This window comes from Papio anubis, chromosome 18, assembly GCF_008728515.1.
Source record: "Papio anubis isolate 15944 chromosome 18, Panubis1.0, whole genome shotgun sequence".
Taxonomy (NCBI): domain Eukaryota; kingdom Metazoa; phylum Chordata; class Mammalia; order Primates; family Cercopithecidae; genus Papio; species Papio anubis.
The window spans coordinates 17,290,723-17,304,984 of record NC_044993.1 but is presented as its reverse complement, the minus strand read 5'-3'; the positions used below and the strand labels follow the sequence as shown (position 1 = coordinate 17,304,984).

At 43.6% G+C, this 14,262-nt stretch overlaps 1 protein-coding gene across 5 annotated transcripts in view; it reads left to right on the top strand.

The window, feature by feature from the left end:
* The first annotated feature begins 799 nt into the window (after positions 1-799).
* Positions 800-14,262, top strand: part of AP1G1 (adaptor related protein complex 1 subunit gamma 1) — an 88,722-nt gene continuing 75,259 nt past the window's right edge. For 2 of the 5 annotated variants that reach the window (XM_021932135.2, XM_021932134.2), the window contains exon 1: positions 800-1,234. The gene's annotated coding sequence lies outside the window, so the exon portion shown is untranslated. Of the gene's footprint in view, positions 1,235-1,365; positions 1,493-14,262 lie in introns of those variants that run through there. The other 3 variants (XM_021932133.2, XM_021932131.2, XM_021932136.2) reach the window with 3 other exon arrangements.

Below are 14,262 nucleotides of genomic sequence, written 5' to 3'. Positions count from 1 at the left end.
GAAGCACGAGAAATTGCTTGACCCCGGGAGGCAAAGGTTGCAGTGAGCCGGGATGCCGCCCCTGCACTCCAGCCTGGGCAACAGAGCGAGACTGTCTAAAAAAAAAAAAAAAAAAAAAAAAAAAAAATTGTGCAGTTGGTTCTGTTCTGTTTGGCACCCAGCCTGGTGCTATGTTGTATTGTACTTTGTTGCCAATCTAGCGGAAGGATTTTGGTCTAGGTAGGTCACCTTTACTTTAAACAGGCCAAGGTATCAGGCCCCCTTTACGTTCACACGGAAAAGACTCGCGTCATATGTTAGTAATTATTTATCAGGTTAGGAACTGTCTGGTTAGACTTTCTTTGGCCCTGGTCATTAATTCATGGAGTCATAGACCGAAAGCCCATTCCGTAAGGGTTTCAGCTAACATGAGTCCAAGTCGTCTTTCTACATACGAGGAAACTGAATCCCTGGAGTTTAAGTGACTTGAGCTGTGCATGAACCGCGGTACTGGGCGTGGAATCCATTCTTGTGAGTCATCCTCTTAACTTTTCGTAAAATATGTTGCAAAGACACCATAAAACCATAGAATACCACCTGGAGCATGCTCCTTCAGTTAAAAAGAAAGCAAAAATCTTACAGGAGACAGCAAAGAGTTTGGGATGCCCGTGGATGAACACCATTTCAGCCCTGCTATCTTCTCCGCCCCCACCTGCCTCGCCTGCTCCCACTTCCTGGACTACCTGACCTAGCTCCGCCTCCTCCAGGTGGCCCCACCGCTTCCTGGTAGCCCAGCCCCTCCCCCGCCTCCCGCCAAGCGGAACCAATGTCTGTCCGCTCTGGGGTCGGCCGGATCTTTCTCGCTCAGACTCTTCGCAGCGGTGACTCGGCAGCAGCGTCTCGCGTCATCAGTGACAGCCCAGACCCTTGCTACGCTTTGCGTCGCTCTGCCAGAAGCAGTCGCCTCCTCCTTGGCAAATAGTCCTCGGCAGGGTCCGAGTTCTTGGTTAATCCGAGAGGAGAGGCACGAGAAGTTGCAGTGCGGGGACACGGAAGCGACTAGACAAGGAGGCCAGGGAGCGAAGTTTCCTCAATAGTGTGTGAAGTTAGTTAAAAACTCTCTCCTTCCTTAGGATCCCTCCGCCTGCAGTAGCGGTGGTGAGGCCGAGGGAGCCGCCATTTTGGATGTTCGGTTCCTGCTGCCACTGCTGCCGCCGCCCCCGGAGCTGCTGGTTTCATTCGAGGTTTCGGGCCGGTGAGTGTCACTGGCGGCACTGAGAGCATATTGCTGCTTTTGCCCCGCCGCTGGCGCGGGCGCTCGACCGGAAGCTTCCTGTCAGTTTCAGGGGTCCGGTCCTAGGCTGTGGGTGTTGAGAAGAGAGGACAGAGAGGCTGGGCCAGGAGGGGCCGGGAGCCCCAGGGGCTGCTCCGACTTCTGGAGGGCCGACCCCGAGGCCTCGGACCGGGAGGTTCCGCGCGCAGCGGTGTTCCGGGTAGTGGCGTTGCCCCGCGGGTACGGGCCTCCTTGAACCTTTGACTTTCTCAGGCTGCGATCTTTGAGGGCTCATTCAGGGAGCCTGGGGTTTAGCGCGGCGGGCCCCACCCCCGCGTGTCTTCTCTGAGCCACGTACCAGCGTTCTTGTGTCTTGTACCCCTGTCAGGTCTCTCAGATAACTCTCAACATTTCCAAATGCCCAGTTAATCGCTGCCTGCCCCTGCAGTGCCGTCCTCTCGGAACCAGACAGACATCGGCCTCGCCTCTCTCTAACCTTCCAGCCAACTTCTTTCCCAATTTTCCGCGCGCGCGTGTGTGTGTGTTTGTTGTTGTTTTGTTTTTTTCAGCCTACCTGCGATTGTGCTGTTTACCCTTTTCTCAGCTCCTGGGCCTGCGGACGTCAGCGTCTAATAATTCTCCCGGGCTTCCTGATTGCCTGAAAGAGTCGGGACGATTCAGTTGATTGTTTCCCGGTTAGGAGACTTGGTGTAGGAGATCCATCGAACCACTCGCTCAGAGTGTGTTTCAGCAGTAATGTTTATGAGGCAGATTAAATGGCTTTTGGGAGGCGGGAGCTGTCAAATGTTTTCTCATTTGTGGATTCCCTCCCTGTGCTGAACACTTAGCTTTTTGGTACTCACTGATACTTGTGTGGTGTTTTTTTTTTTTTTCCTCCTCCCCTATTACATATCCCTGAGCATGGAAATCTGTCCATGGAGAAAAATATTAATCTGAGGTAGGTAGAAAGGAGAGTTGGGCTGCTTTACAGTGATTCGTTAACTGAGGAGAGGAGTTAGTGCTTTCTTAGTGACCTTAACTTTGAGGTGTTTGTACAGTAATGATCTTTGCTGACTGATTCTAAAAAATACTTGTAATGACTTCATGTATTGGGTTTTTCTGGAGATAGTTGAATTTTAAATATTCACTTCCACCCTTCCCTAGAATACTTGTCAAATACCTAAGTTGTCATACAGCCTAACTTTCAAGTTTGAAAAATATGAACCCTCTAAGTACTAGTAATCTAGTCACTTTTATTCTAAAAGCATGTTTGCAGTCTAGCATGCTTGAATGAAAAGTATTTCTTTGTTTTAATTTTTATTATTATTATTATTTTTTGAGACGGAGTCTGGCTCTGTCTCCAGGCTGGAGTGCAGTGGCACGGTCTCGGCTCACTGCAACCTTCGACTCACTGCAACCTACGCCTCCTGGATTCAAGCAGTTCTCCTGCCTCAACCTCCCAAGTAGCTAGGACTACAGGTGCACGCTGCCACGCCCGGCTAATTTTTTGTTGTTGTTGTATTTTAGTAGATATGGGTTTCACCATGTTGCCCAGGCTGATCTCGAACTCCTGAGCTCAGGCAATCCGCCCACCTTGGCTTCCCAAAGTGCTAGGATTACAGGCGTGAGCCACGGTGCCTGGTGAATAAAAAGTATTTCACAGTAATTCACTGATATATTTCCTACGTTTCAGGTTAGGCAGTGTGATTGAATCACCCTTATTTCATCTCAGCCTGGGTTTTTACATCTGCAAAAGAGAAGTTAACTTATTTGAGATCACAGTCTAGTGGATGAAATTTAAATTTATAACTTGAACTGAGTCAAGCTTTTTAATACTGCTAAGCCACATATATAGATGCATTATTCTTATCAGGTTATTGAAATGAGATTGTAGATAAATTCCTGTATAGGTCATATGATGTCTCAGGAGAAAACAATATTTTCAGTGTAAATACTCAGTGATCTTGTTATTCGTTTTAAGGAGATTTTTCAAAAACATGTTAGTTACTATTAGATATGTGAGTTCTGTATTACCCTGAAGCTATGTAATTTTCTCTTTTGGTTTAAAGGAACTGTCAAACACTGAACACCTATGTAATGATCGCTCATTTACTAAGTATGCCCTTGCAGTTACTACTGAAATGTGCCATTTCTGACTTAGACTTTTCAAGTAAGGTGTTAGCAGAGCTATCACATAGATGTTAGTTAACTCAGTGTTTTTCATGCTTTAATATGTTGGTATTTAAATGTCATTCAGGCGGGTGCTCTGTGGCTCATGTTTGTAATCCCAACACTTTGGGAAGTGGAAGGTGGATCCCTTGAGCCCAGGAGTTAGAGGCCAGCCTGGGCAACATAGTGAGACTCTGTCTCTACCAAAATATTTTAAAATATTAAACTTTTAAAAATTCATTCTTAGATAGTTTGCATTCACTGGGGGAAGGGTCCTTTTGCCTTAACAAATTCCTAGCAAAGTATTGTTTAGTTCACCATTGATCAGTGCATATTTGAATATCTGCTTTGTGTTTAGGAAACCTCCGTTTCTTTTGGGAGCAGTTGCTTATTCTTTGGTCTGACCTCTGTCATTGTTAGCAGTTCTAGATTTGAGGGCAGATTTTAGAGTGAAACTATAAAGTACAGAAATTGCCAGGAATGCCTTGGTGATATTTCACCCCAGTGTTTATTTTAAAAAGGAGTTTTAAAAATCAGTGGTATGCAAACCAAAACCAACTTCTTTATGATTTATAAAAACTCTTATTTTTTATTATTTTTATTGTTTGAACAGGGTCTCACTCTGTTGCCCAGGCTGGAGTGCAGTGGTCTCTGCTCACTGCAGCCTGGACCTCCTGGGCTCAAGCAATCCTCCTACCTCAGCTCTCCACATAGCTGGGACTACAGGCGTGTGCCACCACGCAGGGCTAATTTTTGTATTTTTTGTATTGATAGTATTTTGTCATGTTGCGCAGGCTGGGCTCAAGCAATCCTCTTGCCTTGGCCTCCCAAACAAAGTGCTGGGATTACAGGTGTGAGCCACCTCACCTGGCCAAAACTCTTTAATTTATACAAATTTAAAAAATTGAATGAGTATTTTCCAAGAGATTATTTTTAATTTAAAAAGTTGAATTGGCAACCTACATACCAAAACACATTTTCCACAATGCTTAATCCCCTTATTTGCATTTGACGAGGATTTTAAAATTTTGTGTATATAGCAGGACTTAATTGCTATCAAAACTTTAAAACTCTTACTTAGAGCTTCAGAAAATTAAAAAATACTATTTTAAGTGCTTGTAATTTAGTCTATCCTTGCTTCATGAATTGTTTTCAGTTCTTGTTGTTTTGTTTTGTTTTTTGAGACAAAGTCTTGCTCTGTCTCCCGGCCTGGAGTACAGTGGCTGGATCTCGGCTCACTGTGCAACCTCCACCTCCTGGATTCCAGTGATTTCTGCTGCTTCGGCCTCCCAAGTAGCTGGGGTTACAAGCGTGCGCCACCATGCCCAGCTGATTTTTGTATTTTTAGTGGAGGTGGGGTTTCACCATGTTGGCTAGGCTGGTCTCGAACTCCTGACCTCAAGTGATGCACCCACCTTGGCCTCCCAAAGTGCTGGGATTATAGGTGGGAGCCGCTGTGCCCAGTCTGTTTTCAGTTCTTGATTTTGGCTTTCTTTATTCTCTGTTGCTTTTACTCAGTTTCTAATGCAGAATAGTGTTGAAAGTAGCAAACAATTTTTTTTCCAACTCCTCTCAGCTTATAACTAACAAGCAATTTTATTTTTATTGATTTATTGATTGAGACGGGTTCTCACTCTTTCACCCAGGCTGGAGTGCAGTGGTACAATCTCAGCTCACTGCAGCCTCAACCTCCTCCCAGGTTCAAGTGATCCTCTTACTTCAGCCTCCTAAGTAGCTGGGACTGTAGGCATGTGCCGCTGGATTTATTATTATTTTTTTGTATAGACGGGGTTTCGCCACATTCCCCAGGCTGGTTTCGAATTCCTGGGCTCAGGAGGTCCTCCCACCTCTGCCTCATAAAGTGCTGGTATTAAAGGTGTGAGCCACCATGCCTTGCCCACAAGCAATTTTAAACTTAAGAGAGTAGGCCGGTGCAGTGGCTCATGCCTGTAATCCCAGCACTTTGGGAGGCCGAGGCAGGCGGATCACTTGAGGTCAGGAGTTTGATACCAGCCTGGTCAACATGATGAAATCCCATCTCGACTAAAAATAAAAAAGTTAGCCAGGCATGGTGGTGCGCATCTGCATTCCCAGCTACGTGGGAGGCTGAGGCAGGAGGATTGCTTGAACTGGGAGGTGGAGGTTGCAGTGAGCTAAGATCGTGCCACTGCACTCCAGCCTGGGTGACAGATGGAGGCTCTGTCTCAAAAAAAAAAAAAAAGAAAAAAAAATTAAGATAGCCTATAGGTTTATATAATCTTTTGTATGTCTTGGCTTACAGGTTTCGAAATCATCTTTGTTGGCCGGGTGGCTCACGCCTGTAATCCCAGCACTTTGGGAGGCCGAGGCAGGTGGATCATGAGGTCAGGAGATGGAGACCATCCTGGCCATCATGGTGAAACCCCATCTCTACTAAAAAATACAAAAATTAGCTGAGCATGATGGTGCATGCCTATAGTCCCAGCTACTTGGGAGCCTGAGGCAGGAGAATCACTTGAACCCGGGAAGTGGAGGTTGCAGTGAGCTAAGATCGTGCCACTGCACTCCAGCCTGGGGACGGAGCAAGACTCCGGCTCCAAAAAAAAAAAAAAAAATCTTTGTCAAAATGTAGTAGCATTTTTCTAGTTGCCTTTTTGTATAGAAAATTTTATTTCAATGAGGTCAAGAAAGAGAAAAGAGAAAAAAAGAGTTGTCTTCTTTTTTTTTTTTTTTTTTTGAGACGGAGTCCCCCTCTGTTGCGCAGGCTGGAGTGCTGCACTGGAGCGATCCCCGCTCACTGCCACCTCTGCCCCCGGGTTCAAGCAATTCTCCTGCCTCAGCCTCCCAAGTAGTTGGGACTACAGGTATACGCCACCATGCCTGGCTAATTTTTGTGTTTTTAGTAGAGACGAGTCTCACTCTGTCGGCCAGGCTGATCTCGAATTCCTGGGCTCAAGTGATCCACCAGCCTTGGCCTCCCAAAGTGCTGGGATTACAGGTGTGAGTGCGGTGTCATTTTTACTTTGAAGATACATGTGAAGTTTTTTCTTCACTGACAAAGTAACACAATACACTTAATATGGCATGAGTTTTGGTTGCTGAAGAAACTGGTTAAAGTTTGAAGGGTCCAGAAGTGGGAGAAAAAAAACATACTTGACAAATGTGTTGAGTCAGCATTAACACTTTAGCATAAAAGGGCAAGGTTTAGGATGAGATGATTGAAATGAAAAATGGGTACTCGGAAATTTTACTTTTAAAAAAAGCCTACTCAGACCATTGGAGAAATTTGATTAGTAAATTATAAATGTTGTTGGCAAGAAATTAAGTAGGTTTAGAAGGAAGAAGGCAGTTTTTTAAAAGATGAGGAAAAAATACATGTGATTTTTGTAACTTATAAATAATTAAAAACATCTTATTTTTTATTTACTTTTTTGAGACAGGGTCTCACTCTGTCACCCAGGCTGGAGTGCAGTGGTGCCATCTCGGCTTACTACAGCCACCACCTCCCGGATTCCTGCAATTCTCATGCCTCAGCCTCCCTAGTAGCTGGGACTGCAGGCATCTGCCACCACACCTGGCTAATTTTTGTATTTTTAGTAGAGACGGGGTTTTTTCACGTTGGCCAGGCTGGTCTCAAACTCCTGACCTCAGGTGATTCACTTACTTCAGCCTTGCAAAGTGCTGGGATTATAGGCATGAGCCCCTGAACCTGGCTGAAATATTTTAAATATTTCAAAGATATGTAAAGATGTTACACGTTTTCTAAACCTAAAAATAAACTTCACTGGCCAGGCCTGGTGTCTCACGTCTGTAATCCCAGCACTTTGGGAGGCCAAGTCGGAAGGATCACTTGAGGACAGGAGTTCGAAACCAGCCTGGGAAACACAGTGGAACCCTGGCTCTACGAATTTTTTTTTTTTTTTCTTGAGACAGAATCTCCCTCGGTCACCCAGGCTGGAGTGCAGTGGTGCGATCTCGGCTCACCTCAACCTCCGCCTCCTGGGTTCAAGCGATTCTCCTGCCTCAGCTTCTGAAGTAGCTAGGATTACAGGTGCCTGCCACCATGCCCAGTTAATTTTTGTACTTTTAGTAGAGATGGGGTTTCACCATATTGGCCAGGCTCGTCTTGAACTCCTGACCTCGGGTGATCCACCCTCCTTGGCCTCCCAAAGTGCTGGGATTACAGGCATGAACCACCATGCCTGGCCCCAAATTTTTTAAAGTAGCTGGATATGGTGTCTTTGCCAGTAGCCTTAGCTGCTTGGGAGGCTGAGGCAGGAGGATCACTTGAACCCAGGAGTTCAGGGCTGCAGTGAGCTAGGACTGTGCCATTGCACTCCAGCATGGGTGACAGAGATAGACTATCTCAAAAAAAAAAAAAAAGTAAAAAACACTTCTTTTGCTTCTTTTTATGACTGAACAATTTCTCAACAGTGAGGTTTCGTTAAATAGGTTCACTACCTTGAGCTGTAAAAACACTAATGGACCTCCTTTTGCTTTGTGTTGTACAACTGTATAATCATTTATATAAGTTAGCTCTTTCAACCAATACACATTGAGTATCCCTTATCTGAAATGCTTGAGACCAGAAGTGTTTCATATTTTGGAATTTTTTGGATTTTGGAATATTTGCATTACACCAGTTGTACATCCCTAATCCTAAAATCCAAAATCTGGAACACTTGAAGAGCATTTCTTTTTTTTTTTTTTTTTTTTTTTTGAGACGGAGTCTCACCCTGTTGCCCAGGCTGGAGTGCCTTGGCGCGATCTCGGCTCACTGCAAGCTCCGCCTCCCGGGTTCATGCCATGCTCCTGCCTCAGCCTCCTGAGTAGCTGGCACTACAGGTGCCCGCCATCACGCCTGGCTAATTTTTTGTATTTTCAGTAGAGACGGGGTTTCACTGTGTTAGCCAGGATGGTCGCGATCTCCTGACCTCGTGATCCGCCTGCCTTGGCCTCCCAAAGTGCTGCAATTACAGGCGTGAGCCACCGCGCCCGGCCTTGAAGAGCATTTCTTCAAGCATCATGTCAACGATAAAAAAATGTCAGGTTTTGGAGCATTTCAGATTTTGGATTAGGGATGTTTACCCTATAGTGTTACATCATCTATTCTATGACAGTCGTAATTACCCAAAATTTTAACAGATTATCAATGAATATGCTTCAATATTTCTCTCAGTGCTTAATTAAGTACTGTATATACTCATGTAAATGTACATATGTAGAATTTTTTTGTTTTTACTAAGGAGAGATCCTATTATTTATATTACTCTATAACACGCTTTTTTTTTTTTTAAACATGTCATGGTCAGTAAATATAATTCTTTTTCTTGTTTTGTTTTGTTTTTTGAGACAGAGTCTTACCCTGTCGCCTAGGTGGAGGCAACCTCCACCTCCTGGGTTTAGCGATTCTCCTGCCTCAGCCTTCAGAGTAACTGGGATTACAAGCACCTGCCACCACACCCAGATAGTTTTTGTATTTTTAGTAGAGATGAGGTTTTGCCATGTTGGCCAGGCTGGTCTCAAACTCCTGACCTCAAGTGATCTGCCTGCTTTGGTCTCCCAAAGTGCTGGGATTACAGGCATGAGCCATCACGCCCGGCCAATATAATTCTTTTTTGTTTTGGTTTTTTTTGAGATGGAGTTTTGCTCTTGTTGCCCAGGCTGGAGTGCAATGGCGTGATCTCAGCTCACTGCAACCTCCGCCTCCCAGGTTCAAGTGATTCTACTGCCTCAGCCTCCCTAGTAGTTGGGATTATAGTCATGTGCCACCATGCCCCGCTAATTTTGTATTTTTAGTAGAGACATGGTTTGTCCATGTTGGTCAGGCTGGTCTTGAACTCCTGACCTCACATGATCCGCCTGCCTCGGCCTCCCAAAGTGCTGAGATTACAGGCGTGAGCCACTGCGCCTGGCCAATATAATCTTTATTATTATTTTTTAAAATAAGAGATGAGATTTTGCTGTGTTGCTCAGGCTGGTCTTAAACTCCTGGGCTCGACCAGTCTGCCTGCATCGGCCTCCCAAAGTGTTGGGATTACAGGCGTGAGCTACCGCACCCAGCCACTATAATTTTTTATTATTATTATTGTTGTTGTTGTTGCTGTTGTTGTTTTAAGATGGAACTTCGCTCTGTTGCCCAGGCTGGAGTGCAGTGGCATGATCTCGGCTCACTGCATACTCCGCCTCCCAGGTTCACGCCGTTCTCCTGCATCAGCCTCCCGAGTAGCTGGGACTACAGGCACCTGCCACCACGCCTGGCTAATTTTTTGTACTTTTAGTGGAGATGGGGTTTCACCATGTTAGCCTCATGATCCGCCCGCCTCGGCCTCCCAAAGTGCTAGTATTATGGGCATAAGCTGCCGCACCCGGCCTATTATTTTTTTTAAGAGGAGATGAGATATTGCTGTATTGCTCAGGCTGGTCTCGAACTCCTGGACATGAGCAGTCTGCCTGCCATGGCCTCCCAAAGTGCTGAGATTACAGATGTGAGCCACTGCACTCAGCCCACAGTAAATATAATTCTATCTTGTTCTTTTAAATAGTCCTATTGTGTCTTGTAGCATGGATGTACCATAATTTATTGTTATTTTCCTGTGAACATTTAGATCATTTCTAGATTTTTGCCACTTAACAAAGTGCTACAATAAATATCCTTGTACATGCCACCTTATTTGCTGATTCTTTTATTTCTGTAGCGTCTCCAAAGTGGGAATTCTGGGTTAACAGAGAAATATATTTTAAATATTTTTATTTCTAGATTACTCTCTAAATAGGTTACCATAATTTTCATCCCAAGTAGCTTCTTCATATCATCAAACCGCTGGGCGTAAATACATAGTTTAATTTTTACTAGTCTGCTAGATGATAAATGGGTCATGCAGTTTGTCTTAATTTTAACTTCCCTGTTACTGGGGCTAGCCTTATTTGGTATGTGTAATGGCCACTGGATTTCCTTTATTCAGAATTGTCTGCTCATGTCCTTGGTTCATTTTTCTTTCTTTTTTTTTTTTCTTCCTGTAGGAGCATTTATGGAATATTAATTCTTTTTATATGGCATGTGTATTTTTCTTGTCTTTCATTTATCCTTTTTTTTTTTTTTTTTTTTTTCTGGGAGACGGAGTTTTGCCCTTGTTGCCCAGGCTGGAGTGGTGTGATCTCAGCTCACTGCAACCTCCGCCTCCTGGGTTCAAGCGATTCTCCTGCCTCAGCCTCCTGGGTAGCTAAGATTACAGGCGCTCGCCACCATACCTGGCTAATTTTTGTACTTTTAGTAGAGATGGAGTTTTGCCATGTTGACCAGGCTGGTCTCAAACTCCTGACCTCAAGTGATCTGCCCGCCTTGGTCTTCCAAAGTGCTGGGATTACAGGCGGGAGCCACTGTACCTGCCCTCATTTATCTTTTAACCTTATTTGTTTCACAGACATTTTCAAGTAATTATATATATTCCTCTTTTCCTCTTTGGTTTCTGAAACTGTCTTAGAAGAGTCCATTCCAGCTGGGTGCAGTGGCTCACGCCTCTAAATCTCAGCACTTTGGGAGGCTGAAGCTGGCAGATCACAAGGTTAGGAGATTGAGATCATCCTGGCTAACACGGTGAAACCCTGTGTTTACTTAAAATACAGAAAAACTAGCTGAGCGTGGTGGCATGTGCCACCGGGAGGCTAAGGCAGGAGAATTGCTTGAATTTGGGAGGCAGTGCAGTGAACTGAGATCGCGCCACTGCATTCCAGCCAGTGGGACAGAGCGAGACTCCGTCTCAAAAAAAATTTGTTTATTTTATTTTCTTGTAGACACGGTCTCACTGTGTTGCCCAGGCTGGTTTCTAACTCATGACCTCAAGTGATCCTTCCACCTTGGCCTCTAAAGTATTGGGATTACTGGCGTGAGCCACCGCACTCGGCCTTAACAGTTTTTGATGATAATTTGTGTGTGTCTATTTGTTCAAGTTTATTTTAGGTCTTTCAACAAATGTTTTATAGATTTTATATTTTTTCATATAGTTCCTATACCTTTCTTACTAAATTTATTCCTATGTATTTTATTTTTGTACTATTGTCAATGGGACTGTTTATCCTCCATTTCTAACTAGTTAATATCAGATATATCAATTAAAAGTAAATATTATACCATCTTTAATTTTCTGTGGACAACTCCCCCACTCTCCTTGTATATCCAGAGTTAATAGAACTTGGATTCATGAAGAATATGCTAGGGAAAATTTGTCATCTTAGTATTATATTAAGTAACTTTTTTTTTTTTTTTTTTTTTTTTAGATGGATTCTTGCTCTGTCGCCCAGGCTGGAGTGCAGTGGCACGATCTCAGCTCACTGTAACCCCTGCCTCTCGGGTTCAAGTGATTCTCCTGCCTCAGCCTCCTGAGTAACTGGGGTCACAGGCGCGCGCCACCACGCCCGGCTAAGTTTTGTATCTTTAGTAGAGATGGGGTTTCACCAGGCTGGTCAGCCTGGTCTTGAACTCCTGACCTCGTGATTTGCCTGCCTCAGCCTCCCAAAGTGCTGGGATTACAGGGGTGAGCCACCCCACCTGGCTATATTAAGTAACTTTCTAATGTTTCTGCTTGTCATCCTAGGGAAGAGTACCCTTAGATACATTTTTCTGGAATGAATGACACCTTACTAACTTCGAAAGTTTACAGTTGCTTTATTTATACGTTTTTGTTAGTTTGTTTGATTTTTTTCAAAGCAAGTTTTATTCCAAGTTTTACATGCTCATTACTTGAAAGATAGCAGACTATATATAGAAGTTAAAAAGGCATCTATATTTACATCAGATAACCTCCTTCAACATTAATTATACCCTTTGGGTGATGTTTTTAAGCCAAATTTTTGTTTTGAGAATTTGAAGATACTTCTTGAATTGAGGGTACTTTAGTATGGTTTTGCTAATAAGATTACGGTTGGGAGAGTGAAATTTTTAAAAATTTCATTAGTGTCAGATGTTTGTTTTGTTTAGCTATCATTGTTTACTGGCCTTTATTGCTTTTCGTGCATATATACACACACACACATATATATATATATAAAGTTTTTTTAAGAGTCAGGGTCTTACTGTGTTGCCTAGGCTGGTCTTGAACTCCTGGGCTCAAACAATCTGCCCTCCTCGACCTCCCAGAGTGCTGGGATTAAAGGCCTGAGCCACTGCGCTCAGTCTGCTTTTTATGCATCTCAGTGCTGTTGAATTGTTAGTAGGCATGTTTGCATTTACAGGCATTTTGCTTTTTAGATCTCAGTTCTTGTGAATTCTGGTTATGGATAATTAAGCATAAAAGATTCCTGTAATTACTGTGACAATTTAGGGAGAATTGAACTTAAGTCCTCTTAGAGGGATGCCAGCTGGCTGCCTAGACAGGGTGGGGTGGTATCTCAATGTGATCATACATTCCACAGCCTATTCTTTAGCCTTGAAGATCCAGAAATTCCATTTTAGTAGTTCATCTCCTAGGGGTGATTGAGACCAATCAAACACACTGATTTGTAAATTATAATAATACTTTAGTATTGTAATTCACAAGGAGGGGATATGCTTTTCTCCTGAATTACCTGTGTCTGTATTCTACAGGACACTATTCCTTATATGGAAGTACTTGGGAGTTGAGGCACTTAAGGAAGCATTTAATAATCAGAAAGTTGCACTGTGAGTCTGAAATCAGAGCATATAAAGTTGGTCTTGAGTGTTTCATCATTTTAGGCCATGGTGAAACCTGATTAAAGAGTTATGCTTGTCTTACAATGGTGTTTGCCTCTCTAATGACCAGAATACTTATCCCCAGATTTATTTCATTTTATTATTATTAGTTTTGAGACAGTCTCACTCTGCAACCCAGGCTGGAGTACAGTGATTCGATCTCAGCTCACTGCAACCCCTGTCCCCTGGGCTCAAGTGATCCTCCCACATCAGCCTCCCGAATAGCTGGGACTACAGACGCATGCGCCACCACGCCCAACTAATTTTTGTATTTTTAGTGGAGACTGGGTGTCGCTTTGTTGCTCAGGCCAGTCTTGAACTCCTGGACTTGAGCAGTCTACTTGCCTCAGCTTCCCGAAGTGCTGGGATGACAGGCGTGAGCTACCATGGCCTGTCCCCAGATTTAATCTCTCATGTTCAGTGAAGTTCTCACTCTGGTCTTTTCCATTTATTCACTCTGTAGACCATTTCCCTTCTGTGAACACATTTCTTCGTATAGGGGAAATAGGTGTGCACCCCTCTACTCCCCTCAAAAGAAAGAAAAGCACAAAAACACAGGCAGTGAGAAAACCAGCTAGGCTAGACCAGTGTAATCATAGCCAGAATATCTAAGATGTATTGTAAAGTAAAAGTCTGATTGAAGCATAATACAATCAGTTGATTTGGTTTAAGCTTTCCTAGTGTCACATTCTAGTCATAGTATTTTGCAAGTTGTAAATGCGTTAAAGCAACTCAGATACACATATGAAATAAAAATCTGAAATAGGGGTTCTGTATGGCACATAATATAAAAATACAGGCCATCTGGAGAATGCAAGAGGGAAAGCATGGTAACTTCTTTGGAGGGTTTTGCCTGATGTTAACTTACATCCGTTGAACATTCTCAGTCATACTTAAAGTCTGTGACTGACACGGTAGTCAGTGGTGAAGTTAATTGAAGTCTCATTTATTTGCTTGAGTCTTTTCTCATTGTTTAGCCAGAAAGACTTCTTCAAGTACAATCTTTGTTGGTTAGGAAAATAGGTGATTTTCATGGTGAAAAATTAAATTTTAGAATTTTGTTTTTAGATTTAGAGCTCAAATAACCTGAGATCTATTAGGGGAAGACAGACCACATAGCTGCAGGAGCTCCAACTTTTTGGTTGTGTCCTTG